Raw genomic sequence first — 16,663 nt, forward strand, 5'->3', positions numbered from 1 at the left:
AAACATATAGGGGTACGGTTTCATTTTCTCAGGGATTTGGTTAAGGAAGGAAAGACTGAGATGGAATTTTGTGGTACTAATTATCAAGTGGCAGATATTTTTACCAAAGCTCTTAAAAGAGATGTGTTGAAGCTGAGGGAAGAGTTGGGAATGTGCTCTCTCAAAGGCAAACAAAACATGAAAACCCAGTCTTGTTTGAGGGAGGGATTGAAAGACTAAGATAAGTCAAGGGACTATTAGAGTAACATTGGAGGCACTTGGAGTTTGGTATAATAAAGCTAGAATTGGTCATGCAGGTGCAGTTGAATTTCCTATTCTTTAGCTAGTTTCTTAGTTTGTTATTGCTTTTTGTTATTTCCTATTTTCTAGCAATTAGTTGGTAGTTAACGTTTCTTTGCTTTTGTATTTATAGCCTATGGCTTTATCAATTGAATTAAGATTTTCGTTCAGTAAATTGCTTCTTTGATATCCAATACAATAAACGGCAGTGCAAATTAAAAAAATTATTTTCTTCGAGGATTAAGTTGGCTTATATCAAGGATATTTGTGGGCAGACAAATTCATGCATTGCAGGCGCTAAGTACTAAACACGATGTCTTGGAGATGAATTGTAATGTAATAATTGGAGGGTGTCTGAGATCTCAGCCGCTGTCTCTATTTAACAGTGGCGTGTGCTTGTAACCCTACTCTAACCCTAATATATATTTTTAAATTGGCCCCTCCATAGAACACTTTTGTTCAAAAAAAAAATTGTTTTCTAAATAAGCAAAAATATTGGAGTATCTAGATGCATTAACCTTAATTTAGGCCTAACTTCAAATGTCGATCGACTATATCCAAGTTGCATCGATAGATGGTAAACTACGATTCTCAAAGAAAGATCTTATTAAAAGTTTCATACGTGGGAAGGGAGTTGTGTCCGTGAAAGATCTTTCGAATCTTCTTTTAGTGAAACACAATATCTATTCAAAATACGATGACAACTACTAGATTTATTGGTGTGCTCGTATCCCTACTCCAACCCTAATATAAATGAATGGAGCGCTTCGAAGATAAGGGTATATAAAGTTCAAAAGAACAACCCTAATATAAATGATCAACAGTTATGAACCAACCAATCTAACTAGTCGTTTAGTATCTCATGCGACTAAATAACTAAATGAAAAGGGGGTGGGGGTGGGGGCGACAATTTTGTGTGCACTACTAGCAACAACACAAATCTAGTCTTCCAGGCATTGATTTAAACATTTATTTAGGCTAATAACTTAATTCATCCTATCCAAAGGCGGAAAGTTCACTTAGCTTAGTTACGATGCAAAATGGATGTTTACGATATGTATTAGTATTTAACTTTAACATTTAACCTTATGTGGTAAGCATATGATGATTATTGAAACACCATTTGCAGTGATAGATGAAGTACTATCAAAACTAAGTAAACACCAAAGTCTCAAAATGTGGAAACTTTATTTCATCGATAGTTGATAACTGATCTCCAATAAGGGTATAACTTATGGGTTATTTATCTGGTAATTTAGGAAATATTATGTTGCTAGAATACCTAAGTCATACCGGATGAAGTTTGTTATGGGCTTGGCCTAAAATAGTAATTTAATGATTATTGGGCCTACTATGGCCCAATTTAAACCAGTAATTCTAAGGTTAGACCAAAACTTGCTCTCATTAAAGAATTTCAAGGTAAGAATATGGGTGTTAATGGGTTGTGAGTTGTGACACCATATGGTTAAGCATTTAGGCATTGGCCGACCTTAGTCCCAAACTGGCCCAAGTGCATCAGAACAACCTTTTGATTCTGCACTTACCTTAATTGTATCATTTGTAGAAATGCCATTAGGCCAATAGGCCCAATAGTGTATATGGTTCTTGAAAATTTGACTACATGGCCCAAGTTACTTGGAAACTTTCTAGAACGCTCTGTTGAATGACTGAGTCACAAGGTGTAAGCCCCCAACGGCAAAAGAACCTACGCGCGGACCATTTTCGGGGGTTGGCCTCCTTTCTTCTTACTTGACTTTCAACTCGACTCTTTTTTTCTTGAATTTGAATTATTAACTCTTATCAAAATACCTTGGAAGGTTATTGGCCTAAACTTTTTAATAAAAAATGCATATACGAAGGACTTTGTTGGACTCCATTCAAAATACATATATGGATAGTTTCTATTAAAGAGTCACGTTAGCGTATCGACTAAGGGGCTATTTGTTTACATCTGAGTAGAAGTATTCAGATGGAAACATGTGATTCATTCAGGCTTCAAACTGTTTGTTTATAGACAGAAAAACATCTGAATAGTTAAAATTAGGTATGAATCATTCAGACTCGTGTTGTTGCTGAATAGGACAGAGACTTATTTAGATCTGGCACATTCAGATTTGAATTGAATGAACCAAACAACTCCTAACAAGATTTGAGAAAACTTTTTCCATGGTGACTTTTTATATATATGTACTTATAAATATTTATTTGGTTCATTCGATTTTAGTAATCCCAACTTTGACAAAAATTGGTCGGATTAATCTTAACTGAAGGAATGTTATCTAACAGTCCAAACTATCTATTTTCATCCAGCAACCTTATATGTATTTTTATGTCATCAAAAAGCTAATGGGGTTACTTTTTAGTTAGTATGATATTCTCAGAGAAAATTAGGTTGAAAGTTTGGACTATCAGAAACATTTTTTCACTTTAAATCATTCTCGGCCAATAGGTTAAATTTGAGATTATATAAATCCAATAATTTTTTTTGTTTTATAATTAATAATTCCTTAAATGTTAAATCTAAATGATAAGATTAGGAAATTCATTAATATATATATGGGTGCGTCAACGTACAATAATTGCTTAACGTGCATTAGATATGCGAAATAATTCTAGGTTAAAAGGCCAAAAACGTTTTAAGCCAAATTCACAACCTTAAAACTCTCAATATTAAACCTTAAAATGTTCAGGCTTAAAACCTAAAAAATTTAGGCTTGAATCTTGATGCGTCCAAGGTTAAAACACATCACTCAAAACTCAAAATTTATCGACTGAAGCTTCAAATTGATTAGAATGAATACGAACTTGTACAATCGACGCCACAGAGATAGCCAACTCTATTATCGAAAAAATCAGGAAAGGGGCGACGATTTGGCACCAGATATCCGGAGGTGTGGAAAGAGCAGCTGTGAGAAGCGGAAAAACCATCAAAAAACGACGATTGTTCGTGGAGGTTTCCACAGAAAGACCCCTTGGTTCTGGCAAACGGATCACAATTACAGGTACCTGGGAGCATACCGATGGAATGAACGAAATACGAACAGTTAACATAATATGGTCATAGATCTTAGGTTGTAACTTGATCATGAGCGAATTTGTTGATGTTGCACCCATCAAGTATGGAAAGTGCCAAGCATTGGGAACTACTCGGGAAGGAGTTAGGAACAGGAACAAGGAGAAGCGAGAACCACTTAAATGGAGGATTCAATTGTATTTCGTCCTTTGTTCCCATAGCAACTGGGGATCAAAAAGCACCAAATTTGATGACTTATTAAGGGAAAGACGAAGTAAGAGCATGCTATTGAAGATGTTGCAAGATATGTCTGGGAGGCCTCCGTTGATTGTGTACGAACAAAATACGAGTCCAAAGGCAAGGTAAGAATAAGAAAGGGTTTAGCTAATGGAGATATTAACTCTTCCTGGAACCAGTAATGCGTAAACCATGTCAAACCAAGACCGATCAATATCCGAACGGAACGGATTCGAACTTCTCCTAGAATAGTTTCCGGTGCGAAATGAAATTCATAGGATATATTTATGAGTAATTCAAAGGATAACTAAAAAGATTTTCTAGGATTATTATGTAACCCCCGCTCCTTCGACTGATTATTTTGACTTATTTCCTCGGGGGAAATACGGTCAAAATGGGATTTAAAAAGAGGCTCACGTTCTTTTTTTAAAAGCATTAATTTAGCAAGATCCAAAATTTCCGTTTCGCTTTTAGTGTTAATATCGAAATTCTCCCAAAAAAAAATCTTCCACCAGGGTGTCATGGTTCTTGTTAATTAACCATGGAAATTCCTTGATGACCTCGGGCTTGTTGCGGTATTCCAGCAAAAAACTGGCGTACCACGGCAACTATGTAAAGTTGCGGGGTCTTCGCTGGTCGTTCCCCATCCTGTTGTTGGGTAATAGGAACGCTATATACCCCACCCCCGAATTGCCAGGTGGGGGAGTAGGATTTGAGAAAGCCCTGCCACTCCCCGAACCCGGGTAAAACTGTTGTATGGCCTGGGACAAATCGTCCATAAAGACGTAATTCCCCGTTCCTATATGGTTGTCAAAAGGAAGAAAGCCAATAAGGCTTTTACCAAAAAATGAGACATTCCATGACCTCGTAGAGTGCTTTGCCGTGCTGGGTCACTGACATATCCTTTTTTTTCTTTACTTGACCCCAAGAATATGGATTGGATCGAAACGACTTTCCTGTCAAAGCCCTTTGTGTTTGTATTAATTTCTTGTGACAATCGTCAATTTCAGGTTAACTCCGTTAACTCAACTCCGTCAATTCAAACTTAAGATCACTGAATCTATAACGCACACTTCATTACATTTAAACTAGGGTTTAAATGACGCTTAACACTTACTACATGTGTAGTTTTTCGGGAATTGCACCGAAACGCAAACGAGTTGACGCAAACGATTGATGAATAAACGAAAAACGTCAAAACAGTAATTATGTGATAATTATGTGTTAGACTTATGTGTTATGTGATAACATGGTTATAAACGTTAACTCAAGATGTAAACAAGTTAGTTAGGCTAGAAAAGTAATACTTAGAAATGGAGGGGCCAAAGTGTAACATAGTATTCTATAAATAATAATAATAATAAACCCTAACTTATTATTATTCTTCCCCACACCAAAACCGATCAGCCCCTCCCCTTGGCTGCCGTCGCCTTCACACACACATACAACCCTCAATTCAAGCTTTTGATTGAAGAATTAGGTGCTAGGAAGGTATAATCGATTATCCTATACATCCTTGTTACTTGATTTTGATGTTTGTTGGGTTAAATTGCAAACCCTAGCTGCCGATTTCATGTGTATATATAGTTAATATGATTTGTTGTTGATTGGATAATGATTTGATAACTAGATTGAATATTGTTACATGTTGATTGTTGTGTCTTTGATTTGAGTTCAAACAAAAACCCTAATCATGTATGTAATGTGTAATTGATGTGCATGGATGGTGTTTATGGAGTCTAGAGTGTTATATGAGTGCATGATAGTTCATAGATTGTTAATATGTTGAGTTTGGATGCAAACAGTTTCTGGACAGAATGTGTATTTGATGTTTAAGTGACTGTAACGAAGTGTAAACATGAAAATTGGTTAAGATTATTAATACTACAGTAAAATAGGTTGAGTCTAGTTTCTAAAGAATATAAACTTGTAATTTTTGGACAAGTAGAAGTTAACTTTTATGATTTTACAAAAACGTTGTGCAAAGCTGAGCAGTTAGACCTTCTGTTAGGTTGTTTTGTAAATGTTGTATCTCATGAACTACGAGACCAATTAGGTCGGTTCCACTTCTGTAAGTTGACTCATTGAGTTAGGAACCTAACCCAAGTGGTCTTGCATTTATTGGATTTTTCGTTTAACGGGAATTGCAAATAACATTCTGTTGCGCATGAATTTGACTGTTATGAGTTTGCTGTAATGATTTGATGATTGTGAGAAAACTATGTGGAATAAAAATATAATAAATATGTTCTGGAAACCTAAGACATATATGCTTCTGTGATGATTTTTGGTGAATTAATTGAGATACTATGATCGGTGGAATAGTACAATCTTTCAAGTAGAATTTCTGTCTCGGTGAAACTAGCTGCTGAGTTTTGTGAAATTGCATGAAACATGATACTTGCTAATTTATTATCGTGTTTTGACCAAATTGCCCTTGAGGGGAATGATTGCAAGATAAATGTCGTGTTTTGACCAAAATGCCCTTGCGGGGAATAATAGCTAATTGATTGTAATGATTTGACCAAATTGCCCTCGTGGGGAATAGTTGCTAGTTAATTGTTATGTGTTGACCAAATTGCCCTTACGGGAAGTAATTGATAGTGATGTATTTTATGAATACATGACACGTATATGATTGCTTACACATGTAATGTGTCACAAAAACACTCGTTAAAGTCACACACGATTCACAAACGAAACACGAAACATGTTATGTGCATAGGTATTATGTGCCGGGTCTAGAGACTCGATAATATTCCGACACTTAGAAAAATCTCTTTATTGTTTTAGAACGCTAGAGAGAGTTTTTCGGTGACGCGCATCTTGGTGATTTAATTTGGGAAATTCTTCGCAAACAGTGAGTTTCACTTTCCCCTCTTTTAAACTGTTTTAAACGCTTTTCACTTGGGGGAGATAACATACTCCGATAAACGCATTTAAGATTTTGTTAGTAAATTATATATCACTTGTAAAGGCTAAGTGGCAAACGAAACAATTGAAGTCCTACACATCGAACCGGTTAATATTTGGAATAGCGGGTCACTGTTGAGTAGTACTACTGGGTTTGACAAACCCCACCCAACGCTAAACTCGACTGGAGGTCGAGCGGGTGTAATTTTGGCTAACACGTACCATGGTCTGGATGACCTGGTGACAAGGCACTTAATAAACGAGTCAGCTTCGGTGTCGAACACTTAGTAATACTTGTTTTATAGGCTAGCTACCTATAGATATATAATTGACATAACACTATCTGGTAACGCAAAACGCTGTAACGCGAAACGCTGTAACGCAAAACGCTGTAACGCAACACGCTGAACGCAAACGCTAATCACTTTATTTTTATATAACTTGTGAACTCACCAACCTTGTGTTGACACTTTTAGTATGTTATTCTCATGTAGCCGAGGCGGGCGCGCGGTTTAGGAACATGCATTGCTTGAAAAACTTTTAACCATGCAAACTTACTTTTAACTGTTATCATTGGTTTTAAATCGTCCTGCGTGACGTAACATCGTTTACTATGGTTTTACGCTTCCGCACTTATTTTCATTTAAACGTTTTTATGGTTTGATTATAACTGATGATTCCGATCCTGTTAGTTCACACCCTCTGACGGTAAAACTCCGTTAGTGGATTTTGAGGGTGTGACAGATTGGTATCAGAGCCATTGGTTATAGCGAACTAGAAGCTGCATGCATACTAGACTATAACCGCGACGACCCATTAGTTATAATGATACGCACTACATAGGTTTGTGTAGTCTTGTAATCTTATCTCTTTACCTCTTTCACTCATACGCGCGCGCATACACGGCTTACCTGTAGGAAGGTCGACGCCACCCTCATCATCATCCGATTCGACGACGCATGCTCACGGGAAGGAACCGCAGTTACCTACCGCATCGCCACCCCGAGTAGTCCCGGAACTCGAAGCTCCCGCACCGAAGAGGTACCGCCTATCCGGAGGCATATACGAAAACGACGTTAGCTGGGATTGGTACCCTAACATGATCAGACGTATGGTCTATCGCGAACAAGTTCCCCCGTTACCTCACCCGAACCACCCTGCTTATCCCAACACCCTACCACCCATAACCGAACCTGTAGAGCGAGTTCTCGCAGCTGTTGTCTCATGCTTGGAGCGTGATGTGGGTTACATGCGCTATACGAGAGCGAACGTTTCCGGACTGTTAAAAGACGGAACCGAGACTAAGGAGGAGATTGCCCGCATGGCAGCGGCAATGAAGGAAATGCAAGAGGCTAGTGATCAACAGATGAAGATTATGAGGAAGATGCAAGCCGAGATGATAGACTTGCAAGAGCAACTCCAGGTAGCAAGGACCCGAACCAAGATAGCTCTAGAGCGTTGCGATGTCTTACAAATACAACTTGCTCAGAACTCAGCCGAGCCTGAGGCGGAGCCTGAGGCCGAACCTGAAGAAGATCACAAAGAGGAGCCTGAAGAAGACCCCGAAGAGGAGCCTGAAGAGGAACCGGAGGAAGAACCGGATGAGCCAGAGGCACTCTCAGAGGTGTCCCCAGACGATGTGCAAATGTGCAAATCCTTGGATTGGAACTGGCTAATGCTATGAACTGGGAGGAGTTCAAAAACATTGTGCGAGAGGAGTACTGCCCGAGAGAAGAGATTTCGAAGTTAGAGTCAGAATTCTGGTCACTGAAGATGGTGGGCTCGGAAATTGAAGCCTACACTACTCGTTCTCACGAGTTGGCTGTGATGTGTCCGCGGATGGTGGATCCGCCGAGTAAGAGGATTGAAATGTACATTGATGGGTTAGCACCGCAGATTCAGGGCATGGTGACATCTTCCAGACCAGCCACGATTCAACAAGCGATCCGTTTAGCTCACAAACTGACGGATCAGGCTGTGACCCAAGGTGCGTTACCACCTAGGGGTTCAACCACTAAAGCCCGTGACAACCCGAGTAATGACAACAACAGCAACAGCAACCCAAGCAGCGGAAAGAGAAAGTTTGACAACACCAGATCTTCATCCTCGAACCTCCCACCGCAACAACACTACCGTAAGCCCGAATTCACTCGGAGCTTTAACAACCAGAGTCACAACAATAATAACAACGGTAGCGGGCAGGGTTCGAGCGGATATGCTGGGAAATATCCGAAGTGCAATAGGTGCAACTATCATCATGTTGGCCAGTGTGACCGTGTCAAGTGTCAGAGATGCGGAAAGATGGGTCACCAGGCGAAAGAATGTAGAGGAGACCTTGCGGCAAAGGGTGCTCCTAAGCCACCTATGACGACGAAGGGATGTTTTGAATGTGGGCAGGAAGGTCATTTCAGGAAGGATTGTCCCAAGCTGAAGCAGAACGACAATAATGGAGGTAATGGAAGTGGCAGTAGTGGTGGAAGCAATGGCAAAGGAAGAGCTTTTGTGATTGGGTCGGGTCAAGCCCGCAATGATCCGCACGTGGTGACTGGTAAGTTCCCTGTGAACAATTGTTTTGCTTCTGTATTGTTTGACACTGGAGCTGATAGGAGTTTTGTGTCGAAAGCCTTTAGCCAACTCTTAGACTTAACTCCAACTCCGTTAGATGCTAAGTTTCCTGTTGAATTAGCTGACAGTAAGACTATAGTAACGACTCATGTACTTGCGGGATGTAAGTTAAAACTGTCAGGTCATATTTTTGATATCGATCTTATTCCTTTTACGCTTAGTAGTTTCGATGTCGTTGTCGGCATGGACTGGTTATCCGAGAACCGAGCGGAGATTATATGTCACGACAAGATAGTTCATATTATTACCCCTTCCGGCGAGATCATTTCGGTCCGAGGTGAGAGAAGCGGCATGACCACCAGCGTCATTACCCTTATGAAGGCGCAGAAGTATCTACGAAAGGGTCATCCGGCAATTTTGGCGCAGATTGTTGAGAAACCCACGGAGGAGAAGCAAATTGAAGATATACCGGTTGTGCGAGACCATCCGGAAGTTTTCCCGGAGGATTTGCCTGGACTCCCTCCTATTCGTCAAGTCGAATTCCAAATCGAGTTGACACCCGGTGCAGCACCCATAGCACGAGCCCCGTATCGGCTCGCACCGGCGGAGCTTCAGGAACTGTCCACTCAGTTGCAAGATTTGTTGGATAAGGGTTTTATCCGACCTAGCTCATCGCCGTGGAGAGCCCCTGTCTTGTTTGTCCGAAAGAAAGACGGGACTTTCCGCATGTGCATCGACTATCGAGAGTTGAACAAGGTGACGGTCAAGAACCGTTATCCTTTACCCCGAATTGATGATTTGTTTGACCATCTTCAAGGATCGAGTTACTACTCGAAGATCGATCTGCGATCTGGTTACCATCAACTAAGAGTGCGCGAAGAAGATATCTCAAAGACGGCTTTCAGAACACGGTATGGTCACTACGAGTTTTCGGTTATGCCTTTTGGACTAACCAACGCACCAGCCGTATTTATGGATCTTATGAATCGAGTATGCAAGGCGTATCTCGACAAGTTGTGATTGTTTTCATCGATGATATTCTCGTCTACTCCAAGAACGAAGCTGACCACGAAGAGCACTTGAGGTTAGTTCTGGAATTATTGAAGAAGGAACAACTATACGCTAAACTCCCGAAATGCGAATTTTGGCTTCGCGAGGTTCACTTTTTAGGACATGTGATCAACGAGAATGGTATCCATGTCGATCCCGGTAAGGTAGAGGCCATCAAAAACTGGGAAGCACCTAAGACTCCGAATGAGGTGCGGCAATTCCTAGGACTGGCCGGCTACTACCGGCGTTTCATCGAGGGATTTTCAAAGATTGCTCAACCCCTCACTGCTTTGACTCACAAGGGCACTAAGTACAATTGGGGTGACGCGCAAGAATCGGCTTTTCAACTGTTGAAAACCAAACTTTGTAGCGCCCCTATTCTAGCCCTCCCCGAGGGAACGGAAAATTTTGAGGTACACTGTGACGCATCTATACAAGGTCTCGGTTGTGTGCTGATGCAACTCGAGAAGGTAATAGCCTACGCCTCTCGACAACTACGGGTTCACGAGAAGAACTACACAACCCATGATTTGGAACTTGGAGCTGTGGTGTTTGCTCTTAAGATATGGAGGCATTACTTATAAGGTACCAAGTTTACCATCTACACCGACCACAAGAGTCTCCAACATATCTACGATCAAAAGGAGCTGAACATGCGACAGCGCCGTTGGGTCGAGCTGCTCAAAGATTACGATTGTGCCATCAAGTACCACCCTGGCAAGGCCAATGTAGTGGCCGACGCCCTCAGCAGAAAAGAAACAGATAAACCCAGACGAGTGCGAGCATTGCAACTCACGATTCATGTCAACTTACCCGATCAGATTCGCGATGCGCAACTTGAAGCTTTGAAAGATGACAATCTTCCGTTGGAACTCATGCGGGGCATGAACAAGCAACTTGAAACCAGACCGGATGGGGTCCGATACTTTGAGAACCGGATTTGGGTTCCATGATACAGAGAGTTGAGAACTCTAGTGATGGACGAAGCTCACAAGTCCCGATATTCTATCCACCCTGGCTCAGATAAAATGTACCATGATTTAAAGGCACTTTACTGGTGTCCGAACATGAAAGCCGACATTGCCACCTACGTGAGCAAATGCTTGACTTGTGCCAGAGTCAAAATAGAATACCAGAAACCATCTGGCCTACTGCAACAACCGGAACTCCCAATGTGGAAATGGGAACACATCTCAATGGACTTCATCACGGGTTTACCTAAGACACCGACGGGATGCGATACCATCTGGGTGATCGTTGACCGGTTGACTAAGTCTGCACACTTCTTAGCGATTAAGGAATCGGACAAAATGGAAAGATTGACTCGCGTCTACATGAAGGAAGTAATGTCTAGACACGGAGTGCCTGTCTCAATCATTTCTGATCGAGATTCTCGTTTCACTTCGCACTTTTGGAAGTCACTGCAAAGCGCACTAGGCACCCGTCTTGATATGAGCACAGCATACCATCCTCAGACGGATGGGCAAAGTGAACGAACTATTCAGACCCTGGAGGATATGTTGCGTGCATGCGTATTGGATTTCGGAAAAAGTTGGGAACCCCACTTACCTTTGGTAGAGTTTTCGTATAATAACAGCTACCACGCAAGTATTAAAGCAGCGCCGTTTGAAGCGCTGTACAGACGGAAGTGTCGATCACCACTCTGCTGGGCAGAGGTGGGTGACAGCCAAATCACTGGTCCAAACTGGTACTCGAAACTTCGGAAAAGATTGTGCAAATCCGAAATCGCATGGCAGCAGCACGAGATCGCCAAAAGAGTTACGCCGACAAGCGCCGAAAACCTCTCGAATTTCAAGTGAACGATCAAGTGTTACTCAAAGTCTCACCTTGGAAAGGTGTGGTTCGCTTCGGTAAGCGAAACAAACTCAACCCACGGTATGTTGGTCCGTACCGGATAACTGAGCGCATTGGTCCGGTGGCGTACCGACTGGACCTACCAACGGAACTCAGTGGCGTACACAATGTATTCCACATATCGAATTTGAAGAAATGCTTATCTGATGAAACCCAAATAGTCCCTTTGGAGGAACTGCAAGTTGATGAACAGTTGCGTTTCATTGAGGAACCAGTCGAGGTTTTGGATTGGGAAACCAAAACGCTCAAGCACAGCAAAATTCCAATCGTTAAGGTTCATTGGAACTCGAGACGTGGACCGGAGTTCACGTGGGAACGCGAGGATCAAATGATGAAAAAGTATCCTCACCTTTTTGAAGGGCTGACCAAACACCGAAAACCGCGAAACTCGGCAAACCGTCAGACATCACCGGAGGTATGAATTAAATTTCGGGACGAAATTTCTTTCTACTAGGGGATGATATGACAAACTGAAAATTTTTCTTACTTTTTCAGACACTCATCACGACTTGACTCAAATTTTCGGGACAAAAATTCTTTAACATGGGAATGATGTGACAATCGTCAATTTCAGGTTAACTCCGTTAACTCAACTCCGTCAATTCAAACTTAAGATCACTGAATCTATAACGCACACTTCATTACATTTAAACTAGGGTTTAAATGACGCTTAACACTTACTACATGTGTAGTCTTTCGGGAATTGCACCGAAACGCAAACGAGTTGACGCAAACGATTGATGAATAAACGAAAAACGTCAAAACAGTAATTATGTGATAATTATGTGTTAGACTTATGTGTTATGTGATAACATGGTTATAAACGTTAACTCAAGATGTAAACAAGTTAGTTAGGCTAGAAAAGTAATACTTAGAAATGGAGGGGCCAAAGTGTAACATAGTATTCTATAAATAATAATAATAATAAACCCTAACTTATTATTATTCTTCCCCACACCAAAACCGATCAGCCCCTCCCCTTGGCTGCCGTCGCCTTCACACACACATACAACCCTCAATTCAAGCTTTTGATTGAAGAATTAGGTGCTAGGAAGGTATAATCGATTATCCTATACATCCTTGTTACTTGATTTTGATGTTTGTTGGGTTAAATTGCAAACCCTAGCTGTCGATTTCATGTGTATATATAGTTAATATGATTTGTTGTTGATTGGATAATGATTTGATAACTAGATTGAATATTGTTACATGTTGATTGTTGTGTCTTTGATTTGAGTTCAAACAAAAACCCTAATCATGTATGTAATGTGTAATTGATGTGCATGGATGGTGTTTATGGAGTCTAGAGTGTTATATGAGTGCATGATAGTTCATAGATTGTTAATATGTTGAGTTTGGATGCAAACAGTTTCTGGACAGAATGTGTATTTGATGTTTAAGTGACCGTAACGAAGTGTAAACATGAAAATTGGTTGAGATTATTAATACTACAGTAAACTAGGTTGAGTCTAGTTTCTAAAGAATATAAACTTGTAATTTTTGGACAAGTAGAAGTTAACTTTTATGATTTTACAAAAACGTTGTGCAAAGCTGAGCTGTTAGACCTGCTGTTAGGTTGTTTTGTAAATGTTGTATCTCATGAACTACGAGACCAATTGGGTCGGTTCCACTTCTGGAAGTTGACTCATTGAGTTAGGAACCTAAACCAAGTGGTCTTGTATTTATTGGATTTTTCGTTTAACGGGAATTGCAAATAACATTCTGTTGCGCATGAATTTGACTGTTATGAGTTTGCTATAATGATTTGATGATTGTGAGAAAACTATGTGGAATAAAAATATAATAAAATATGTTCTGGAAACCTAAGACATATATGCTTCTGTGATGATTTTTGGTGAATTAATTGAGATACTATGATCGGTGGAATAGTACAATCTTTCAAGTAGAATTTCTGTCTCGGTGAAACTAGCTGCTGAGTTTTGTGAAATTGCATGAAACATGATACTTGCTAATTTATTATCGTGTTTTGACCAAATTGCCCTTGAGGGGAATGATTGCAAGATAAATGCCGTGTTTTGACCAAAATGCCCTTGCGGGGAATAATAGCTAATTGATTGTAATGATTTGACCAAATTGCCCTCGTGGGGAATAGTTGCTAGTTAATTGTTATGTGTTGACCAAATTGCCCTTACGGGAAGTAATTGATAGTGATGTACTTTATGAATACATGACACGTATATGATTGCTTACACATGTAATGTGTCACAAAAACACTCGTTAAAGTCACACACGATTCACAAACGAAACACGAAACATGTTATGTGCATAGGTATTATGTGCCGGGTCTAGAGACTCGATAATATTCCGACACTTAGAAAAATCTCTTTATTGTTTTAGAACGCTAGAGAGAGTTTTTCGGTGACGCGCATCTTGGTGATTTAATTTGGGAAATTCTTCGCAAACAGTGAGTTTCACTTTCCCCTCTTTTAAACTGTTTTAAACGCTTTTCACTTGGGGGAGATAACATACTCCGATAAACGCATTTAAGATTTTGTTAGTAAATTATATATCACTTGTAAAGGCTAAGTGGCAAACGAAACAATTGAAGTCCTACACATCGAACCGGTTAATATTTGGAATAGCGAGTCACTGTTGAGTAGTACTACTGGGTTTGACAAACCCCACCCAACGCTAAACTCGACTGGAGGTCGAGCGGGTGTAATTTTGGCTAACACGTACCATGGTCTGGATGACCTGGTGACAAGGCACTTAATAAACGAGTCAGCTTCGGTGTCGAACACTTAGTAATACTTGTTTTATAGGCTAGCTACCTATAGATATATAATTGACATAACACTATCTGGTAACGCAAAACGCTGTAACGCAAAACGCTGTAACGCGAAACGCTGTAACGCAAAACGCTGTAACGCAACACGCTGAACGCAAACGCTAATCACTTTATTTTTATATAACTTGTGAACTCACCAAACTTGTGTTGACACTTTTAGTATGTTATTCTCAGGTAGCCGAGGCAGGCGCGCGGTTTAGGAACATGCATTGCTTGAAAAACTTTTAACCATGCAAACTTACTTTTAACTGTTATCATTGGTTTTAAATCGTCCTGCGTGACGTAACATTGTTTCTATGGTTTTACGCTTCCGCACTTATTTTCATTTAAACGTTTTTATGGTTTGATTATAACTGATGATTCCGATCCTGTTAGTTCACACCCTCTGACGGTAAAACTCCGTTAGTGGATTTTGAGGGTGTGACATTTCTGCCCGCACGGAATCTCCATAGCCAATTTTCCATTTTTTATTATGAAATCAGAAGGTGCTGCCTTTGGTAGTACTCTTATTTTACACGATCCAGGAACTTCCATAGCGTTGGCGTGATTCGGTTTGAGCAACGGATCATGACGTGATACATCTTCGTAATGAAAATTGAGTGTAAACATTTTTTTTGCTTTATGATTTTTTATTTTATTTATGATTTTTCCCAGTATCGATAGAATGAGCACTATGAACTATTTGCTTTAAAAAAGAGAATTGTAAAAAAAGTCAAAGCTATCTATCTAGTGTAGAACAGATTTGTAGTATTGTGGACCATGATTTCTAGCGCTTTTCAAAAAAATTTGCTTGCCTTGAGTGGACAAGGTCAAACAGTACGCCCACTAGAGCCTTCATACTATTACTCAAGTACACTGAACACTCACCCAATCTTGCTTGAAAGCTGAGTGGAATCAATAAACTCGCATACCTTGAATCTAGCCTGCAATCCTTTCTCACTTAGCTTAGGAGAAAGTAAGCAAGACTTGATACGCTAATTTATTATATTATAGAGATTTTATGTTCTTATTTATTGAAATAGCTGCAAGACCACAAAATGGGGTGAATAAAACCAAAAGCCATTCTTTTAAGTTCCTCCCAGATACATGGCTTACATACCCGGCTCAACCTTCTTAGAAAACAATCGAATTGAGGGTCCGGAGGAGAATTGGCTATTCAATCTTGTGAACTAATCGAGACCGAAATTGAAGAAAGAGATACGAACGGAAAGGAATAAGCAATCGATGAAAGAACATGAAACCATTCTGTTTCAATAGAGGTACGCACGAGAAAGGGTTGGGGGCAATGAAGTAGGTGAAGTGGTTGGATTTTGCGAGCTGTTCCCACCACTAGTGGATGTGATTCCAAGAGCCGAACGAGAATGAATACCACACAGAAAAGTCAAGACCAGGCTCCCTAATGGAATGTTTAACCGATCCATTTCCGTCGAATCGACTACAAAGATTAACCGATCAATTGGCTTCAATTTCAATTCTTATAAAAAACTAAACATAACATGTGAAACAATGGGAGCGACGCTCGTGTTTTTCCGGCGAGTTGTCGGACCCTCGTTGTCGACTTGGGTGATGGTGAAGGAGGTGTGCTGATGCCGACGAGTGGTGGTGGAGATGGATTGAGGGAGAGGGACGTGCAGAGGAGTTTAATTGTGATTTAGGGTTTCTTAAAATTAACGTTCTACATTGTCGCGTACATATTGTACGATAAATGATTAATGTATCGGATCCTTTATATATACACACACACACACTAGTTTTTATCCCCCGTATTACGAGGGGTTGTTTTATAATATTTATTTATTTTTTGAATTTTTATTTTTTTATTGTATGAAAGTTAATAATATACCTGGTTTAAAAGTTTGATGATAAATTATTGGACTATTGGTTTTTATTGGTCCCAAGTATTTCATTTTTGCCGGCGCTGG

Source organism: Bidens hawaiensis, unplaced genomic scaffold (genome assembly GCF_021521415.1).
Source record: "Bidens hawaiensis isolate Kalapana, Puna unplaced genomic scaffold, B.hawaiensis_p1.1 tig00038543_1, whole genome shotgun sequence".
NCBI classification, from domain to species: Eukaryota; Viridiplantae; Streptophyta; class Magnoliopsida; order Asterales; family Asteraceae; genus Bidens; species Bidens hawaiensis.